Genomic DNA, 12,988 nt, shown 5'->3' with positions numbered 1-12,988 from the left:
AGAACCTGGTGAGAACTCCACAAGTCACCCCATTTCAATTCCCCAAGGTGTCCAGTTTTTAAAGATGCACAGGTTTGGTAGATTCCCCTAGGTGGCGGCTGAGCTAGATGCCAAAATCCACAGCTAGGCACTTTGTAAAAAACAGATCTGATTTCTTTGGGAAAATGTGATGTGTTAACGTTGTGTTTTGGGGGTATTTCCAGTCGCGGGCACTAGGGCTAATCACAGAAGTGAAGTACCATTTTTCTGGGGAGACTTGGCGGAACGCTGAGTAGGAGGAAATTTGTGGCTCCTCTCAGATTCTAGAACTTTGTGTCATCGAAATGTGAGGAAAATGTTTTTTTTTTGGCCAAATTTTGAGGTTTGCAAAGGATTCTGGGTAACAGAATCTGGTGAGAGCCCCACAAGTCACCCCATCCTGGATTCCCCTAGGTGTCTAGGTTTAAAAAATGCCTAGGTTTGGTAGGTTTCCCTAGGTGGCGGCTGAGCTAGAGGCCAAAAGCTACAGCTAAGTACTGTGTAAAAAACAGCTCTGATTTCTTTGGAAAAACATGATGTGTCCACGTTGTGTTTTGGGGGCATTTCCTGTCGCGGGCACTAGTGATACCCACACAAGTGAGGAACAATTTTTATCGGGAGACTTTAGGGAACACTGGGTAGGAGGAAATTTGTGGCTCCTCTCAGATTCCAGAACTTTCTGTCACCGAAATGTGAGGAAAAACTGTTTTTTTTTTTGCCAGATTTTCAGGTTTGCAAAGCATTCTGAGTAACAGAACCTGGTGAGAGCCCCACAAGACACCACATCTTGGATTCCTCTAGGTGTCTAGTTTTAAGAAATGCACAGGTTTGGTAGGTTTCCCTAGGTTGCAGCTGAACTACAGGCCGAAATCCACAGCTAGGCACTTTGTAAAAAAATAGCTGTAATTTCTTTGGAAAATGTGATGTGTCACGTTGTGTTTTGGGTCATTTCCTGTCGCAGGCACTAGGCCTACCCACACAAGTGAGGCATCATTTTTATCTGGAGATTTCGGCGAATGCTGGGTAGTAGGTAATTTGTGGCTTCTCTCAGATTCCAGAAATTTCTGTCACCAAAATGTGAGGAAAAAGAGGTTTTTTTTGCCAAATTTTGAGGTTTGCAAAGGATTCTGGGTAACAGAACCTTGTGAGAACTCCACAAGTCACCCCATTTCGATTCCCCAAGGTGTCCAGTTTTTAAAGATGCACAGGTTTGGTAGATTCCCCTAGGTGGCGGCTGAGCTAGATGCCAAAATCCACAGCTAGGCACTTTGTAAAAAACAGATCTGATTTCTTTGGGAAAATGTGATGTGTTAACGTTGTGTTTTGGGGGTATTCCCAGTCTCGGGCACTAGGGCTACCCACAGAAGTGAGGTACCATTTTTCTGGGGAGACTTGGCGGAACGCTGAGTAGTAGGACATTTGTGGCTCCTCTCAGATTCTAGAACTTTGTGTCATCGAAATGTGAGGAAAATGTTTTTTTTTTGCCACATTTTGAGGTTTGCAAAGGATTCTGGGCAACAGAACCTGGTGAGAGCCCCACAAGTCACCCCATCTTGGATTCCCCTAGGTGTCTAGGTTTCAAAAATGCATAGGTTTGGTAGGTTTCCCTAGATGGCGGCTGAACTAGAGGCCAAAAGCTACAGCTACTAAGCACTGTGTAAAAAACAGCTCTGATTTCTTTGGAAAAATGTGAAGTGTCCACGTTGTCTTTTGGGGGCATTTCCTGTCGCGGGCACTAGTGATACCCACACAAGTGAGGAACAATTTTTATCGGGAGACTTGGGGGAACACTGGGTAAGAGGAAATTTGTGGCTCCTCTCAGATTCCAGAACTTTCTGTCACCGAAATGTGAGGAAAAACTGTTTTTTTTTTATGCCAGATGTTCAGGTTTCCAAAGGATTCTGAGTAACAGAACCTGGTGAGAGCCCCACAGGACACCACATCTTGGATTCCTCTAGGTTTCTAGTTTTAAGAAATGCACAGGTTTGGTAGGTTTCCCTAGGTTGCAGCTGAACTACAGGCCGAAATCCACAGCTAGGCACTTTGTAAAAAAATAGCTCTGATTTCTTTGGAAAATGTGATGTGTCCACGTTGTGTTTTGGGTCATTTCCTGTCGGGAAACTAGGCCTACCCACACAAGTGAGACACCATTTTTATCTGGATATTTCGGGGAATGCTGGGTAGTAGGTAATTTGTGGCTTCTCTCAGATTCCAGAAATTTCTGTCACCAAAATGTGAGGAAAAAGAGGTTTTTTTTGCCAAATTTTGAGGTTTGCAAAGGATTCTGGGTAACAGAACCTGGTGAGAACTCCACAAATCACCCCATTTCAATTCCCCAAGGTGTCCAGTTTTTAAAGATGCACAGGTTTGGTGGATTCCCCTAGGTGGCGGCTGAGCTAGATGCCAAAATCCACAGCTAGGCACTTTGTAAAAAACAGATCTGATTTCTTTGGGAAAATGTGATATGTTAACGTTGTGTTTTGGGGGTATTTCCAGTCGCGGGCACTAGGGCTACCCACAGAAGTGAGGTACCATTTTTCTGGGGAGACTTGGCGGAACGCTGAGTAGTAGGACATTTGTGGCTCCTCTCAGATTCTAGAACTTTGTGTCATCGAAATGTGAGGAAAATGTTTTTTTTTTGCCACATTTTGAGGTTTGCAAAGGATTCTGAGTAACAGAACCTGGTGAGAGCCCCACAAGTCACCCCATCTTGGATTCCCCTAGGTGTCTAGGTTTCAAAAATGCATCGGTTTGGTAGGTTTCCCTAGATGGCGGCTGAACTAGAGGCCAAAAGCTACAGCTACTAAGCACTGTGTAAAAAACAGCTCTGATTTCTTTGGAAAAATGTGATGTGTCCACGTTGTGTTTTGGGGGCATTTCCTGTCGCGGGCACTAGTGATACCCACACAAGTGAGGAACTATTTTTATCGGGAGACTTGGGGGAACACTGGGTAGGAGGAAATTTGTGGCTACTCTCAGATTCCAGAACTTTCTGTCACCGAAATGTGAGGAAAAACTGTTTTTTTTTTTTGCCAGATTTTCAGGTTTCCAAAGGATTCTGAGTAACAGAACCTGGTGAGAGCCCCACAGGACACCACATCTTGGATTCCTCTAGGTGTCTAGTTTTAAGAAATGCACAGGTTTGGTAGGTTTCCCTAGGTTGCAGCTGAACTACAGGCCGAAATCCACAGCTAGGCACTTTGTAAAAAAATAGCTCTGATTTCTTTGGAAAATGTGATGTGTCCACGTTGTGTTTTGGGTCATTTCCTGTCGGGGCACTAGGCCTACCCACACAAGTGAGGCACCATTTTTATCTGGAGATTTCGGGGAATGCTGGATAGTAGGTAATTTGTGGCTTCTCTCAGATTCCAGAAATTTCTGTCACCAAAATGTGAGGAAAAAGAGGTTTTTTTTGCCAAATTTTGAGGTTTGCAAAGGATTCTGGGTAACAGAACCTTGTGAGAACTCCACAAGTCACCCCATTTCGATTCCCCAAGGTGTCCAGTTTTTAAAGATGCACAGGTTTGGTAGATTCCCCTAGGTGGCGGCTGAGCTAGATGCCAAAATCCACAGCTAGGCACTTTGTAAAAAACAGATCTGATTTCTTTGGGAAAATGTGATGTGTTAACGTTGTGTTTTGGGGGTATTTCCAGTCGCGGGCACTAGGGCTACCCATAGAAGTGAGGTACCATTTTTCTGGGGAGACTTGGCGGAACGCTGAGTAGTAGGACATTTGTGGCTCCTCTCAGATTCTAGAACTTTGTGTCATCGAAATGTGAGGAAAATGATTTTTTTTTGCCACATTTTGAGGTTTGCAAAGGATTCTGGGCAACAGAACCTGGTGAGAGCCCCACAAGTCACCCCATCTTGGATTCCCCTAGGTGTCTAGGTTTCAAAAATGCATAGGTTTGGTAGGTTTCCCTAGATGGCGGCTGAACTAGAGGCCAAAAGCTACAGCTACTAAGCACTGTGTAAAAAACAGCTCTGATTTCTTTGGAAAAATGTGAAGTGTCCACGTTGTCTTTTGGGGGCATTTCCTGTCGCGGGCACTAGTGATACCCACACAAGTGAGGAACAATTTTTATCGGGAGACTTGGGGGAACACTGGGTAGGAGGAAATTTGTGGCTCCTCTCAGATTCCAGAACTTTCTGTCACCGAAATGTGAGGAAAAACTGTTTTTTTTTTATGCCAGATGTTCAGGTTTCCAAAGGATTCTGAGTAACAGAACCTGGTGAGAGCCCCACAGGACACCACATCTTGGATTCCTCTAGGTGTCTAGTTTTAAGAAATGCACAGGTTTGGTAGGTTTCCCTAGGTTGCAGCTGAACTACAGGCCGAAATCCACAGCTAGGCACTTTGTAAAAAAATAGCTCTGATTTCTTTGGAAAATGTGATGTGTCCACGTTGTGTTTTGGGTCATTTCCTGTCGGGGCACTAGGCCTACCCACACAAGTGAGGCACCATTTTTATCTGGAGATTTCGGGGAATGCTGGGTAGTAGGTAATTTGTGGCTTCTCTCAGATTCCAGAAATTTCTGTCACCAAAATGTGAGGAAAAAGAGGTTTTTTTTGCCAAATTTTGAGGTTTGCAAAGGATTCTGGGTAACAGAACCTTGTGAGAACCCCACAAGTCACCCCATTTCGATTCCCCAAGGTGTCCAGTTTTTAAAGATGCACAGGTTTGGTGGATTCCCCTAGGTGGCGGCTGAGCTAGATGCCAAAATCCACAGCTAGGCACTTTGTAAAAAACAGATCTGATTTCTTTGGGAAAATGTGATATGTTAACGTTGTGTTTTGGGGGTATTTCCAGTCGCGGGCACTAGGGCTACCCACAGAAGTGAGGTACCATTTTTCTGGGGAGACTTGGCGGAACGCTGAGTAGTAGGACATTTGTGGCTCCTCTCAGATTCTAGAACTTTGTGTCATCGAAATGTGAGGAAAATGGGTTTTTTTTGCCACATTTTGAGGTTTGCAAAGGATTCTGAGTAACAGAACCTGGTGAGAGCCCCACAAGTCACCCCATCTTGGATTCCCCTAGGTGTCTAGGTTTCAAAAATGCATCGGTTTGGTAGGTTTCCCTAGATGGCGGCTGAACTAGAGGCCAAAAGCTACAGCTACTAAGCACTGTGTAAAAAACAGCTCTGATTTCTTTGGAAAAATGTGATGTGTCCACGTTGTGTTTTGGGGGCATTTCCTGTCGCGGGCACTAGTGATACCCACACAAGTGAGGAACTATTTTTATCGGGAGACTTGGGGGAACACTGGGTAGGAGGAAATTTGTGGCTACTCTCAGATTCCAGAACTTTCTGTCACCGAAATGTGAGGAAAAACTGTTTTTTTTTTTGCCAGATTTTCAGGTTTCCAAAGGATTCTGAGTAACAGAACCTGGTGAGAGCCCCACAGGACACCACATCTTGGATTCCTCTAGGTGTCTAGTTTTAAGAAATGCACAGGTTTGGTAGGTTTCCCTAGGTTGCAGCTGAACTACAGGCCGAAATCCACAGCTAGGCACTTTGTAAAAAAATAGCTCTGATTTCTTTGGAAAATGTGATGTGTCCACGTTGTGTTTTGGGTCATTTCCTGTCGGGGCACTAGGCCTACCCACACAAGTGAGGCACCATTTTTATCTGGAGATTTCGGGGAATGCTGGATAGTAGGTAATTTGTGGCTTCTCTCAGATTCCAGAAATTTCTGTCACCAAAATGTGAGGAAAAAGAGGGTTTTTTTGCCAAATTTTGAGGTTTGCAAAGGATTCTGGGTAACAGAACCTTGTGAGAACTCCACAAGTCACCCCATTTCGATTCCCCAAGGTGTCCAGTTTTTAAAGATGCACAGGTTTGGTAGATTCCCCTAGGTGGCGGCTGAGCTAGATGCCAAAATCCACAGCTAGGCACTTTGTAAAAAACAGATCTGATTTCTTTGGGAAAATGTGATGTGTTAACGTTGTGTTTTGGGGGTATTTCCAGTCGCGGGCACTAGGGCTACCCACAGAAGTGAGGTACCATTTTTCTGGGGAGACTTGGTGGAACGCTGAGTAGTAGGACATTTGTGGCTCCTCTCAGATTCTAGAACTTTGTGTCATCGAAATGTGAGGAAAATGATTTTTTTTTGCCACATTTTGAGGTTTGCAAAGGATTCTGGGCAACAGAACCTGGTGAGAGCCCCACAAGTCACCCCATCTTGGATTCCCCTAGGTGTCTAGGTTTCAAAAATGCATAGGTTTGGTAGGTTTCCCTAGATGGCGGCTGAACTAGAGGCCAAAAGCTACAGCTACTAAGCACTGTGTAAAAAACAGCTCTGATTTCTTTGGAAAAATGTGAAGTGTCCACGTTGTCTTTTGGGGGCATTTCCTGTCGCGGGCACTAGTGATACCCACACAAGTGAGGAACAATTTTTATCGGGAGACTTGGGGGAACACTGGGTAGGAGGAAATTTGTGGCTCCTCTCAGATTCCAGAACTTTCTGTCACCGAAATGTGAGGAAAAACTGTTTTTTTTTTATGCCAGATGTTCAGGTTTCCAAAGGATTCTGAGTAACAGAACCTGGTGAGAGCCCCACAGGACACCACATCTTGGATTCCTCTAGGTGTCTAGTTTTAAGAAATGCACAGGTTTGGTAGGTTTCCCTAGGTTGCAGCTGAACTACAGGCCGAAATCCACAGCTAGGCACTTTGTAAAAAAATAGCTCTGATTTCTTTGGAAAATGTGATGTGTCCACGTTGTGTTTTGGGTCATTTCCTGTCGGGGCACTAGGCCTACCCACACAAGTGAGGCACCATTTTTATCTGGAGATTTCGGGGAATGCTGGGTAGTAGGTAATTTGTGGCTTCTCTCAGATTCCAGAAATTTCTGTCACCAAAATGTGAGGAAAAAGAGGTTTTTTTTGCCAAATTTTGAGGTTTGCAAAGGATTCTGGGTAACAGAACCTTGTGAGAACCCCACAAGTCACCCCATTTCGATTCCCCAAGGTGTCCAGTTTTTAAAGATGCACAGGTTTGGTGGATTCCCCTAGGTGGCGGCTGAGCTAGATGCCAAAATCCACAGCTAGGCACTTTGTAAAAAACAGATCTGATTTCTTTGGGAAAATGTGATATGTTAACGTTGTGTTTTGGGGGTATTTCCAGTCGCGGGCACTAGGGCTACCCACAGAAGTGAGGTACCATTTTTCTGGGGAGACTTGGCGGAACGCTGAGTAGTAGGACATTTGTGGCTCCTCTCAGATTCTAGAACTTTGTGTCATCGAAATGTGAGGAAAATGGGTTTTTTTTTGCCACATTTTGAGGTTTGCAAAGGATTCTGAGTAACAGAACCTGGTGAGAGCCCCACAAGTCACCCCATCTTGGATTCCCCTAGGTGTCTAGGTTTCAAAAATGCATCGGTTTGGTAGGTTTCCCTAGATGGCGGCTGAACTAGAGGCCAAAAGCTACAGCTACTAAGCACTGTGTAAAAAACAGCTCTGATTTCTTTGGAAAAATGTGATGTGTCCACGTTGTGTTTTGGGGGCATTTCCTGTCGCGGGCACTAGTGATACCCACACAAGTGAGGAACTATTTTTATCGGGAGACTTGGGGGAACACTGGGTAGGAGGAAATTTGTGGCTACTCTCAGATTCCAGAACTTTCTGTCACCGAAATGTGAGGAAAAACTGTTTTTTTTTTTGCCAGATTTTCAGGTTTCCAAAGGATTCTGAGTAACAGAACCTGGTGAGAGCCCCACAGGACACCACATCTTGGATTCCTCTAGGTGTCTAGTTTTAAGAAATGCACAGGTTTGGTAGGTTTCCCTAGGTTGCAGCTGAACTACAGGCCGAAATCCACAGCTAGGCACTTTGTAAAAAAATAGCTCTGATTTCTTTGGAAAATGTGATGTGTCCACGTTGTGTTTTGGGTCATTTCCTGTCGGGGCACTAGGCCTACCCACACAAGTGAGGCACCATTTTTATCTGGAGATTTCGGGGAATGCTGGATAGTAGGTAATTTGTGGCTTCTCTCAGATTCCAGAAATTTCTGTCACCAAAATGTGAGGAAAAAGAGGGTTTTTTTGCCAAATTTTGAGGTTTGCAAAGGATTCTGGGTAACAGAACCTTGTGAGAACTCCACAAGTCACCCCATTTCGATTCCCCAAGGTGTCCAGTTTTTAAAGATGCACAGGTTTGGTAGATTCCCCTAGGTGGCGGCTGAGCTAGATGCCAAAATCCACAGCTAGGCACTTTGTAAAAAACAGATCTGATTTCTTTGGGAAAATGTGATGTGTTAACGTTGTGTTTTGGGGGTATTTCCAGTCGCGGGCACTAGGGCTACCCACAGAAGTGAGGTACCATTTTTCTGGGGAGACTTGGTGGAACGCTGAGTAGTAGGACATTTGTGGCTCCTCTCAGATTCTAGAACTTTGTGTCATCGAAATGTGAGGAAAATGATTTTTTTTTGCCACATTTTGAGGTTTGCAAAGGATTCTGGGCAACAGAACCTGGTGAGAGCCCCACAAGTCACCCCATCTTGGATTCCCCTAGGTGTCTAGGTTTCAAAAATGCATAGGTTTGGTAGGTTTCCCTAGATGGCGGCTGAACTAGAGGCCAAAAGCTACAGCTACTAAGCACTGTGTAAAAAACAGCTCTGATTTCTTTGGAAAAATGTGAAGTGTCCACGTTGTCTTTTGGGGGCATTTCCTGTCGCGGGCACTAGTGATACCCACACAAGTGAGGAACAATTTTTATCGGGAGACTTGGGGGAACACTGGGTAGGAGGAAATTTGTGGCTCCTCTCAGATTCCAGAACTTTCTGTCACCGAAATGTGAGGAAAAACTGTTTTTTTTTTATGCCAGATGTTCAGGTTTCCAAAGGATTCTGAGTAACAGAACCTGGTGAGAGCCCCACAGGACACCACATCTTGGATTCCTCTAGGTGTCTAGTTTTAAGAAATGCACAGGTTTGGTAGGTTTCCCTAGGTTGCAGCTGAACTACAGGCCGAAATCCACAGCTAGGCACTTTGTAAAAAAATAGCTCTGATTTCTTTGGAAAATGTGATGTGTCCACGTTGTGTTTTGGGTCATTTCCTGTCGGGGCACTAGGCCTACCCACACAAGTGAGGCACCATTTTTATCTGGAGATTTCGGGGAATGCTGGGTAGTAGGTAATTTGTGGCTTCTCTCAGATTCCAGAAATTTCTGTCACCAAAATGTGAGGAAAAAGAGGTTTTTTTTGCCAAATTTTGAGGTTTGCAAAGGATTCTGGGTAACAGAACCTTGTGAGAACCCCACAAGTCACCCCATTTCGATTCCCCAAGGTGTCCAGTTTTTAAAGATGCACAGGTTTGGTGGATTCCCCTAGGTGGCGGCTGAGCTAGATGCCAAAATCCACAGCTAGGCACTTTGTAAAAAACAGATCTGATTTCTTTGGGAAAATGTGATATGTTAACGTTGTGTTTTGGGGGTATTTCCAGTCGCGGGCACTAGGGCTACCCACAGAAGTGAGGTACCATTTTTCTGGGGAGACTTGGCGGAACGCTGAGTAGTAGGACATTTGTGGCTCCTCTCAGATTCTAGAACTTTGTGTCATCGAAATGTGAGGAAAATGGGTTTTTTTTGCCACATTTTGAGGTTTGCAAAGGATTCTGAGTAACAGAACCTGGTGAGAGCCCCACAAGTCACCCCATCTTGGATTCCCCTAGGTGTCTAGGTTTCAAAAATGCATCGGTTTGGTAGGTTTCCCTAGATGGCGGCTGAACTAGAGGCCAAAAGCTACAGCTACTAAGCACTGTGTAAAAAACAGCTCTGATTTCTTTGGAAAAATGTGATGTGTCCACGTTGTGTTTTGGGGGCATTTCCTGTCGCGGGCACTAGTGATACCCACACAAGTGAGGAACTATTTTTATCGGGAGACTTGGGGGAACACTGGGTAGGAGGAAATTTGTGGCTACTCTCAGATTCCAGAACTTTCTGTCACCGAAATGTGAGGAAAAACTGTTTTTTTTTTATGCCAGATGTTCAGGTTTCCAAAGGATTCTGAGTAACAGAACCTGGTGAGAGCCCCACAGGACACCACATCTTGGATTCCTCTAGGTGTCTAGTTTTAAGAAATGCACAGGTTTGGTAGGTTTCCCTAGGTTGCAGCTGAACTACAGGCCGAAATCCACAGCTAGGCACTTTGTAAAAAAATAGCTCTGATTTCTTTGGAAAATGTGATGTGTCCACGTTGTGTTTTGGGTCATTTCCTGTCGGGGCACTAGGCCTACCCACACAAGTGAGGCACCATTTTTATCTGGAGATTTCGGGGAATGCTGGATAGTAGGTAATTTGTGGCTTCTCTCAGATTCCAGAAATTTCTGTCACCAAAATGTGAGGAAAAAGAGGTTTTTTTTGCCAAATTTTGAGGTTTGCAAAGGATTCTGGGTAACAGAACCTTGTAAGAACTCCACAAGTCACCCCATTTCGATTCCCCAAGGTGTCCAGTTTTTAAAGATGCACAGGTTTGGTAGATTCCCCTAGGTGGCGGCTGAGCTAGATGCCAAAATCCACAGCTAGGCACTTTGTAAAAAACAGATCTGATTTCTTTGGGAAAATGTGATGTGTTAACGTTGTGTTTTGGGGGTATTTCCAGTCGCGGGCACTAGGGCTTCCCACAGAAGTGAGGTACCATTTTTCTGGGGAGACTTGGCGGAACGCTGAGTAGTAGGACATTTGTGGCTCCTCTCAGATTCTAGAACTTTGTGTCATCGAAATGTGAGGAAAATGGTTTTTTTTTTGCCACATTTTGAGGTTTGCAAAGGATTCTGGGCAACAGAACCTGGTGAGAGCCCCACAAGTCACCCCATCTTGGATTCCCCTAGGTGTCTAGGTTTCAAAAATGCATCGGTTTGGTAGGTTTCCCTAGATGGCGGCTGAACTAGAGGCCAAAAGCTTCAGCTACAAAGCACTGTGTAAAAAACAGCTCTGATTTCTTTGGAAAAATGTGATGTGTCCACGTTGTGTTTTGGGGGCATTTCCTGTCGCGGGCACTAGTGATACCCACACAAGTGAGGAACAATTTTTATTGGGAGACTTGGGGGAACACTGGGTAGGAGGAAATTTGTGGCTCCTCTCAGATTCCAGAACTTTCTGTCACCGAAATGTGAGGAAAAACTGTTTTTTTTTTTTTGCCAGATTTTCAGGTTTCCAAAGGATTCTGAGTAACAGAACCTGGTGAGAGCCCCACAGGACACCACATCTTGGATTCCTCTAGGTGTCTAGTTTTAAGAAATGCACAGGTTTGGTAGGTTTCCCTAGGTTGCAGCTGAACTACAGGCCGAAATCCACAGCTAGGCACTTTGTAAAAAAATAGCTCTGATTTCTTTGGGAAATGTGATGTGTCCACGTTGTATTTTGGGTCATTTCCTGTCGGGGCACTAGGCCTACCCACACAAGTGAGGCACCATTTTTATCTGGAGATTTCGGGGAATGCTGGATAGTAGGTAATTTGTGGCTTCTCTCAGATTCCAGAAATTTCTGTCACCAAAATGTGAGGAAAAAGAGGTTTTTTTTGCAAAATTTTGAGGTTTGCAAAGGATTCTGGGTAACAGAACCTGGTGAGAGCTCCACAAGTCACCCCATTTCAATTCCCCAAGGTGTCCAGTTTTTAAAGATGCACAGGTTTGGTAGATTCCCCTAGGTGACGGCTGAGCTAGATGCCAAAATCCACAGCTAGGCACTTTGTAAAAAACAGATCTGATTTCTTTGGGAAAATGTGATGTGTTAACGTTGTGTTTTGGGGGTATTTCCAGTCGCGGGCACTAGGGCTAATCACAGAAGTGAAGTACCATTTTTCTGGGGAGACTTGGCGGAACGCTGAGTAGGAGGAAATTTGTGGCTCCTCTCAGATTCTAGAACTTTGTGTCATCGAAATGTGAGGAAAATGTTTTTTTTTTGGCTAAATTGTGAGGTTTGCAAAGGATTCTGGGTAACAGAATCTGGTGAGAGCCCCACAAGTCACCCCATCCTGGATTCCCCTAGGTGTCTAGGTTTAAAAAATGCCTAGGTTTGGTAGGTTTCCCTAGGTGGCGGCTGAGCTAGAGGCCAAAAGCTACAGCTAAGTACTGTGTAAAAAACAGCTCTGATTTCTTTGGAAAAATATGATGTGTCCACGTTGTCTTTTGGGGGCATTTCCTGTCGCGGGCACTAGTGATACCCACACAAGTGAGGAACAATTTTTATCGGGAGACTTTAGGGAACACTGGGTAGGAGGAAATTTGTGGCTCCTCTCAGATTCCAGAACTTTCTGTCACCGAAATGTGAGGAAAAACTGTTTTTTTTTTTTTGCCAGATTTTCAGGTTTGCAAAGCATTCTGAGTAACAGAACCTGGTGAGAGCCCCACAAGACACCACATCTTGGATTCCTCTAGGTGTCTAGTTTTAAGAAATGCACAGGTTTGGTAGGTTTCCCTAGGTTGCAGCTGAACTACAGGCCGAAATCCACAGCTAGGCACTTTGTAAAAAAATAGCTGTAATTTCTTTGGAAAATGTGATGTGTCACGTTGTGTTTTGGGTCATTTCCTGTCGCAGGCACTAGGCCTACCCACACAAGTGAGGCATCATTTTTATCTGGAGATTTCGGCGAATGCTGGGTAGTAGGTAATTTGTGGCTTCTCTCAGATTCCAGAAATTTCTGTCACCAAAATGTGAGGAAAAAGAGGTTTTTTTTGCCAAATTTTGAGGTTTGCAAAGGATTCTGGGTAACAGAACCTTGTGAGAACTCCACAAGTCACCCCATTTCGATTCCCCAAGGTGTCCAGTTTTTAAAGATGCACAGGTTTGGTAGATTCCCCTAGGTGGCGGCTGAGCTAGATGCCAAAATCCACAGCTAGGCACTTTGTAAAAAACAGATCTGATTTCTTTGGGAAAATGTGATGTGTTAACGTTGTGTTTTGGGGGTATTTCCAGTCTCGCGCACTAGGGCTACCCACAGAAGTGAGGTACCATTTTTCTGGGGAGACTTGGCGGA

This window comes from Pleurodeles waltl, chromosome 6 (assembly GCF_031143425.1).
Source record: "Pleurodeles waltl isolate 20211129_DDA chromosome 6, aPleWal1.hap1.20221129, whole genome shotgun sequence".
Lineage (NCBI taxonomy): Eukaryota > Metazoa > Chordata > Amphibia > Caudata > Salamandridae > Pleurodeles > Pleurodeles waltl.
The sequence above is the reverse complement of the archived record's forward strand: the minus strand, read 5'-3'. Positions refer to the sequence as shown.